This window comes from Diceros bicornis (assembly GCF_020826845.1).
Source record: "Diceros bicornis minor isolate mBicDic1 chromosome 22 unlocalized genomic scaffold, mDicBic1.mat.cur SUPER_22_unloc_1, whole genome shotgun sequence".
Classification (NCBI taxonomy): Eukaryota; Metazoa; Chordata; class Mammalia; order Perissodactyla; family Rhinocerotidae; genus Diceros; species Diceros bicornis.
Window position 1 is genome coordinate 399,215 of NW_026690886.1, and position 8,513 is coordinate 407,727.

The following is an 8,513-nucleotide window of genomic DNA, read 5'->3' on the forward strand; positions in this document are numbered from 1 at the left end:
TGTTAGCTCAGAGCCAGTCTTCCTCAGCAAAAAGAGGAAGATTAGCATGGATGTTAGCTCAGGGCTAATCTTCCTCACACACACAAAAAAGAAATTTCCAGAATTAATAAAAGACTTCTATTCTAGATTCAGGCAGGTGAACACATCTCAAGCATAGTTTAAAAAAAAAAATCTAGAGTCAGATCCATCCAGGGAAACCAAAGAACACCAAATACAAAAGAAGATATTCAAAGCCCCACAGAGGGACAGAACACTTACAGAGACTTACATTTAGACCTATGATACATTTCTTAACAATGGAAGGCAAGAGAGAGTTGGATTAAATCTTCAAGGTACAGAGAGAAAATAACTTTCAGTGTATACCCAATCAAACCATATCTCAAGAACTGGGGTGAATTAAAGATATTTTTATGCAAACATTTACTAAGAGTATTACCACCAACAAATGCTCATTAAGGAACTTCTAATGAATGTACTTTAAGGGGGCCAGCCACCCAGTGTAGAGGTTTAAGTTCAGCACGCTCTGCTTCCAAGGCCTGGGTTCATGGGTTCAGAGCCTAGGCGTGGACCTACACCACACATCAGCCATGCCACGGTGGTGACACACATCAAAATAGAGGAAGATTGGCACAGATGTTAGCACAGAGCTAATATTACTCAAGGAAAAAAAATAAAAAGTAAAATGAATGTACTTTAACAAAAAATTGATAGAAGAAATGCTAAGATGTAAAAATGGATCATCAGGATAAAAAAGGGTAAACATCTGAATAAATCATTGAAAGCATGACTTTACCAAACAATAATAATATTGACAGTGTATAACTAATGGAGTTAAAAACTAATGACAAGGGAACTTCTGTTTTAGAGTAGACTAAGACAGGAAAGCACACTTGCTGCAAAACTGGACACAGCCAGATAAATTATAGATATATTTTTAGAGCATCAGAGAGCTTCAGAACCAACCAACTAAAATTCCAGAAAGAAGAAAAACACTTTTATGTGAGCAAGGATTTTTATCTTTCTTTCTCCTGCAGGCATTTTCTGATTCAGGGTGCTTGCCGAGGATCTGGCTTGCTCAGCCCGAGTCTCGGCTAGGGAAAAGAGAAACTAGCCAAATTTGTAGTGATTCTGCAGGACTGGTGTGGCAGAGGAAACCTGAGGGCTTTCAGACACACAACTGCTCTTCCTCACAGCACCTGTGCTAAGTTTTGGTGCCACACAGGAATCTGGGGAACTAGGCCAAAAGCTTCCATAAAGCAAAGTGAAACCTCCAGAAGTGGTGGAAGTGGCCTAAGTCAAACATACTGCTAGTCTGACCTTCAGGGAATTTGCCATATTGTGAAGCGATGTAAGGTAGGAGGCTGCAGAGCTGTACTGAAATGTCTGAAGGGCGTAGCTGTATTTTCTGTGGGCTCCCAAACCCGAGGAGACAGAGATCTACCAGACTTAGAACCAGACGCCTGTGCGGGGGAGGGGAGCAGAGCAAACAGGAACAGGGGAAAGCGGAAGGGCTGGGTTTACTAAAAGTGAGACCCAGCCCCAAGTCTGATCAACATCTGATAGGACTCAGGTGCTCCAACCTCACTGTTTCCCAACGAAGGAAGACAAGGTCACGTGGAGCCTCTCGAGTTATGTTACACAGACCTTTCAAAGACACTGGTGAGAGGATGGAGAAGGCAAGCCACAGACTGGGAGAAGACCTTTGCAAATCACATATCTGACAGGACTATAAAGAACTCTCAAAACTCAGCAATAAAAAAATCCAAGTTTAAAATGGGCACAGAATTGGACACTTCACCAAAGAAGATAAACAGATGGCAAATAAGCACATGAAAAGATGTTCAACGTCATTAATCATGAGAAAAATGCACATGAAAACCACATTGAGATACTGCTATGTACATATTAGAATGTCTAAAATTAAAGATGTTGACCATACCAAGTGTTAATGAGGATGGAAAGTCACTGGAACACTCCTACATTGCTGGTAGGAACACAAAGTGGTTCAGCCTCTTTGTAAAACAGCTTTCAAGTGGAGTTTGTTATGCTGCTGTAACAAATTAGCACAAATTTCATGGCTTAAAACAGCTCAGATTTGTTTTACAGTTCTGTAGGTTAACAGTCTGACACGGGTCTCCTTGGACTAAAATCAAAATGTTGGCAGAGCTACGTTCTCTTGGGGGGACTCTAAAGGTTAATCCATTTCCTAGCCTTTTCAAGCTTCTAGAGATAACCACATTCCTTAGCCTATGGCCCCCCTCCTCCACCCTCAAGAGCAAGAACTGGGCATCTCTCTGGCCCTGCTTCCCTTGTTGCACTTTTTTCTACTCGCCTGCTGTTCTTTCCCTTTTAAGGGTCTTTGTGATGCACTGGGCCCACCTGGATAATCCAGGCTCATCTCCCTATTTTAAAGTCAGTTGATTAGCAACTTAAATTCCATCTGCAAACTTAATTCACCTTTGCCAAGTAAACTAATGTATTCCCAGGTTCCAGGGATTAGGACATCTTTGTGGGCCATGACTTTGCTACCACAAACAGTTTTTAAAATAAAGTTAAACATACACATACCATGTGACCCAGCAATTCCACTTCCAGGTGCTTACCCAAGAGAAGAAGACTAACGTTCACACAAAAACTTGTTTGCAAAGATTTATAGCAGCTTTATTCATAGTCAAAAAAGACAAAACTGAAAATAACTCAAATGTCCTTCAACTGCTGGATGGATAAACTGTGGTACATTCACACAATAGATACTACATTCACCAATAAAACAGAAGGAACTGCTGATAGAGGGAACAACATGGATGAACACTAAAGTGAATGTATTGTGCTGCATGAAAGAATCCAGACTCAAAAGGCCAAATACTGTAGGATTCCATTTATATGATATTCTAGAAAAGACAAACCATAGGGAAAGACAACAGATCATTAGTTGCCAGGAGTTAAGGGTGGGGGAAGAGTGGACTACAAAAGAGCAGCTGAAGGGAGTTCTGGGTGCTGGAACTTTTCTGTATCTCAATTTTGGTAGTGGCACAGCTCTATGCATTTGTCAAAACAGTTGTACAAAGAGGAAAACAAATACATCATTTCTCAGTCATCAGATTGGCAAAACTTTAAAAATCTGACAATGCTGACCTGACAATTCCCAGGGAAAGGATGACTCAGACACTGTTGGCGAGAATGGAAATTGTTAAAACTTCAGAGGATGATTTGGCTGCAGCTCATCAAGTTGCAGATGCACATCAGCCTCTGGCCCAGCAATCCACTCACAGGCAGGTGTCCATTCTAGGGAATCCACATGTGCTCAAGGAGACACACACAAGTATAGTTATTAAACATGGTATGGGAATGAATTAATTGTGGTTAGTAGTTATTTAAAAAAGAAAGGAAAAAATGCATATGGGAAAGAATCAACCCTGCTGGCTACATATATGATCTGGGAAGGTAAATCACTGGTTTGTCTACTTAATAGTACGTAGCACAGACAACACTGTACTAGGAATCTGGAGACAAGCATCTGAGCATATAGTTCCAACTCTGCCACTAAGTAGCAGTCAGACTATGGATGACTTAACTTGAGAAACCTCACTTTTCATTTACTGGAAAATGAAGAGGTTAGGTTCTACAACCACTAAAATTATTTCCAACTCCACTATTCTATGCTTCAATAAGTCAACAATCAAAAATTATATTCCAAAGTACTTATGTTCAGAAACTGTTTTTCCCAGACACTCTGAAATTAGAAACTATCAGGGAAATAGGATATCTTAAAATATTGATACATAGGGCCGGCCCCGTGGCTTAGCGGTTAAGTGCGCACACTCTGCTGCTGGCGGCCTGGGTTCGGATCCCGGGCGCGCACTGACGCATCGCTTCTCTGGCCATACTTGAGGCCGTGTCCCACATACAGCAAATAGAAGGATGTGCAGCTATGACATACAACTATCTACTGGGGCTTTGGGGGAAAAATAAATAAAATTATTAAAAAAAAAATATTGATACATAAAATGGCCCAAATTTCTTGGTACGTCTATCACAAGCTGTTTAATCAAGATCGTAACTCAGAAAGAGCATATAAACAGCGAAACCTACCATATTGACTTAGGTCACCCTCAGGAAAAACATATGTCCTCTCCCACTTTAACATTCCAAAACAAATTCACCATACTAGTGAGTCCGTCTTGTCAAGTTCAGGTCTGTCTAGCCAGAAGTCATTCATGTATATGGTAAGATTTACTTCATTTTTTAACAAAGATAAAAAGACAAATGGCTTTTTGTATTTTTGCCTGTTTCATCTATAAAGATCTTACATTACAATTTAATAGCTTCAGCCTGCTACAGTAATTTAAAGGGCATTTTGAAACTTGTAATATGCCATGTCCAACACGATCTAGTAAAAAAATCAGTAGTTCACAATCCAAAAATGCTTATTTAGATTCATTACCAACAATACTTACACTTCAAAGACACCAATAACCAACATGTCATTTGTTCCTCCTGCAGAATTTCATAGGTTGTTAAATTCTGGTATCATCCAAAAGTATAATTAGGATGCTATCAATAAAAGGTATTTTTTCATCAGAAATATTAAAACTAATAATTAAACTATTAAACTAAATGATTAACTAAATATTAAAACTAATGGCAACTAACGATCTGTTGTCTTTCCCTATGGTTTATCTTTTCAAGAATATCATATAAATGAAACCCTACCGTATTTGGCCTTTTAACATTTCACCCTCTCAGTTGTGGGAGATCAAGATTTGGCCACCCTGAAATCTATCTCTTTACCTTGGTTGTTTTCTCTAGGGACATTTGACCTCCCCCACTAACTGCCTAAAGAATTTGACATAGTAACTCCTTCCTGGCACAGATCTATCATGATGGCTGTAAAGATAATGTAGGATAAATGTTACAATAGGAAAGGCACCAACAAGCCCATCTTATCGGAAGTTCTGTCTCTCTGGCCACCTTCTCTGGATGGCCCTGCGAGAAGTTGCCAGACAATCATTTACATTTATAAGGGAAATCTCCATTTGTAAAGGTATCTCCCTCTCTGTTTTGGGAAGAGGGGGGGATGGCCTCATTTCTAGAGGCTTATCAATGTGAAAAGTGAGGCCTTAAATCTGCATAATAACCTTACTCTTGTTTACTCTGCTTTAGTGGTAATCTCCTGTAACTGACTCCCCCACCCCCAACATCCTCCTTTGTTGTTGGCTGAACATGGTATTTAAGACGAGAATTTCTGCTATTGTGTTGAGAAACAGTGTCCCTGCTTTCTCCCATGTATACATGTTATTAAACTTGGTATTATTTTCTCCTGCTAACCTGTCTTGTTAATTATTTGGCCAGCCATAAGAACCTTAAGGAAAAGGGCAGAGGGAGATCCCACCTGTTCCCCCGACACAGTCAAATCAGAATTCGAAAATTCTTGCTCTATGAGCTTTCCAAATCTAAATTCTTACAATTCTAAATGAGTTTGGAGACAAAACACACACTACATACTACTTCTAAAAACCTCCTCCTTATCCGATTTTAATTTTAGCACCAACTGCCAAGAAAAACCTTTCCACTGAAAACAAAATTCCATACACATTATGTCAATCATCAATTGATCAGTCATCAGTCTATGTTAACAGAATGTGAGTTATTATTAGGAAGCTACATAATTTGCACCAAAGACTGTTTAAAGCTCCTTTCATTAAATGCAGTTTACAACCATTCACAGGCTTCAAAGTTCCCCTTGCAAATATAGAGTCAATTATCAGAAACCATTAATGGGATTAGGTTTTTCTATAAAGGTGGTCCCAAGGAAGTAGGAACGCTTATTTGTTTCAAGAACGCAGTGAGGAGCCCAATAGCCTGCGCGGAGTCAGGCAGAGGAGCGCTGACCACTGGCTGTCTTCTGAAGGAAAGTGTTCACCCCGGGATGTCGCGACCTGGCCTAGACGGGCCCCGGGGAGCATGAACTCAAGGGCTCGCGCAGAGGGCTGGCGACTCCTTGCCGCCCCCTGCACCTCCGCTGGGTGGGCAGGAGGCCCCGCCAGGGTGGGGCCCCGCCAAGGCAGAGGGACCCGCCGGCCAGGCGGCGCTCCTCTGCTCCTCAAAGGGACAGAGTTGGGCTCCCGCCTGGGGCAGCCCGCCAGCAGCCCCGTCCCCCGACCCCATCCGCCGACCCCCCCCCCACCGCGCTCCCGCCATCTGCGGTGGAGATCTCCACGCCGAGCCCGCCGCCCACCGCCTACCTCAGCGCCGCCTCCTGCCCAGCGCTCCTCCACACTGCAGAAAGGAGAGCTCCCCTGTGCTGAAAATCATGGAGGAAGGATCCAGAAACCGCCAATCCCCCCACACAAACCTCAGAGACAGCCACCTGCGCACCTGGGGCCCCGCCTCCAGTGCACACGCCCCGGGGCTCTCCAGCTCGCCAACCCCTCTGCCGCTCTGAGAGCCAGTCCTGCGCATGCGCGGGCCTCCAAGAATACAATGGGAGACGCTGGGGAGCACCCGGAGGGGGATGGGGGTGCGGGGACCAAGGTGTACCTGAGAGGGAGAGCGGGAGCTGGCTGGCACTCTGCAGGCCTTGACTCTGCTCTCCCTGGATGACCAGCAGCTCCTGGAGAAAATCTGCCTTCCATTGAGGCGGCTCCTCCTGTCCTGAGCAGCACGTTACATGATCTAACATTTGTTTAAAAAAGAACAATGACATCCTTAACACCTGATGTGTCGTGTCCCCAGAAGAATTCTCTGCTTCCCCAGAAGACTAGACAGCGAGCAGCTGGGACTGAGTTCTGATCTAGGAAGGAAGGACGCTGAGGGCACAGCTGTCTCCCCTCTGCCGGCTCCTTCCTCTGATCTGTGGCCGTGATGGGGCCACAGCGTTGGGGACTCGTGCAGGTGACAACACTCACATGTTTGCCCACCATATTACATTTCTCATGGTTGAGTGGTTAAAATGGGAGGCTAGCTGTCAGTTTTTCTGACGATTTCACTTGCAGAAATGTCTTTGGACAAAGAAGTTTGTTTTCTTAATTTCTGATTTTTATAATCAATAACAATAGTTAAAATACTTATTTTCTTAATCTCATTGGCATGCTAAAACAAACAAGTCACTTGGTTTTCACCAAATTGGCCACATTTTCATTAAAACTTTGGAAGTATTGCTGTTTGAGGTAAAGAAAGCATTTGGGAAGAACAATTACCCTTGGATAATATCTTCCCAGATAAATGTACAAACACACAGTTATGAGCCGTTCTGAGGGGCCTGGGAAATCCAGTTTGAGTTCTACAATGGATCATCTGAAGTAAGGTTAAATTAGTAATTTTCTGAGGAGTTTACAAGTAAATATTCACGTCGCCTTCATCAAATAGGTCTGATGATTTAAATGAAGGTTGAGCTTAATGATAAAAGTTTTCAAGAGACTGAGAAATATTAAGTAAATGTACTTAAAAAACAAAAAGGTGCAAATCAAAGTAAAGCCCGCCATTATCCTCTTTAAAACAAAGTCACAGTAGCACTATTGTCAAGGTACGAGAAGGAATAGAAATGCTTTATAAAGTCAATTCTTCACTTCTAAATGACCTAACGTGACATTCTAGAAGTGTCCATAGTCTTTCACTCATCTAGATTAAAATTGCTCAATTTATATTTTAAAGACTAATGTATCTGAGGGCAAAATATTCAAGGTCATTGTTTAATTGTTTTTCATTGTTGCAAAGTACATGGGTATAAAGTGTGGCTGAAATCCATGGTCTTGGAGAAGAAAAATATATAGAACTTATTTATCACTCTCACAGCATGTCCTGACTTAATCCTACAAATATCCCAAGAATAAAGCCTCAGTGAATTCCATTCTGTTCTTAGATATGACATCTTTCATTTCTAATGTATATTCTCAAATAAGGCTCTAGCTAGTAATTATGTTCCTGATGCAAATAGGCAGTAAAAAAGAATCCATGCTTGATTAACTCGGGCTCAAGAGGACTACTTAGAACCAAAATTTGTTTTTTGCTTTGTTTTTCTTTATCGATTTCTTTCTTTCTCCTCAGTGGAGTCGGCAGATAAATGACACAGAAAGCTGAGAGACTAGAGGGCAGGGTCTTGAAGAATGTAGGATTTCCTAATCTTCCAGATCTTTTTTATCTTTAAAATTCTGTGATTTTTGCTATTTACATAGGGGTTCATTTTTTTCATTATTTCTCATAGTGATCATAATAGTGAGACTAACAAAACTTAGCACCTGTGGAACATTTTTCGTCGTAAAAATTTATGTCATTCTGACAACTGTTAATATTTTAAAAAGCCACTAAGAGATAACCTGATGCTCAGAGGATTATTAGGGTGGTGAGATTGTTCTGTACATAATGGTGGCTACATGTCGCTATATGTGTGTCAAAACTCATGTAACTGTACAACACAAAGAGTGACCTTTAATCTAGGGACTGTAGTTCATAATGTGGGAGATCAAGATTTGGCCACCCTGAAATCTATCTCTTTACCTTGGTTGTTTTCTCTG

At 41.6% G+C, this 8,513-nt stretch overlaps 1 long non-coding RNA gene across 1 annotated transcript in view; it reads right to left on the minus strand.

Annotated features, from left to right (window-relative positions):
- The window catches only part of LOC131401913 (uncharacterized), a 34,099-nt gene extending 27,601 nt beyond the window's left edge, over positions 1-6,498 (minus strand). The window contains exon 1 of the long non-coding RNA XR_009218119.1: positions 6,246-6,498. This is a non-coding gene — a long non-coding RNA (uncharacterized LOC131401913). The remainder of the gene's footprint in view (positions 1-6,245) is intronic.
- Between the last annotated feature and the right edge of the window lie 2,015 nt (positions 6,499-8,513).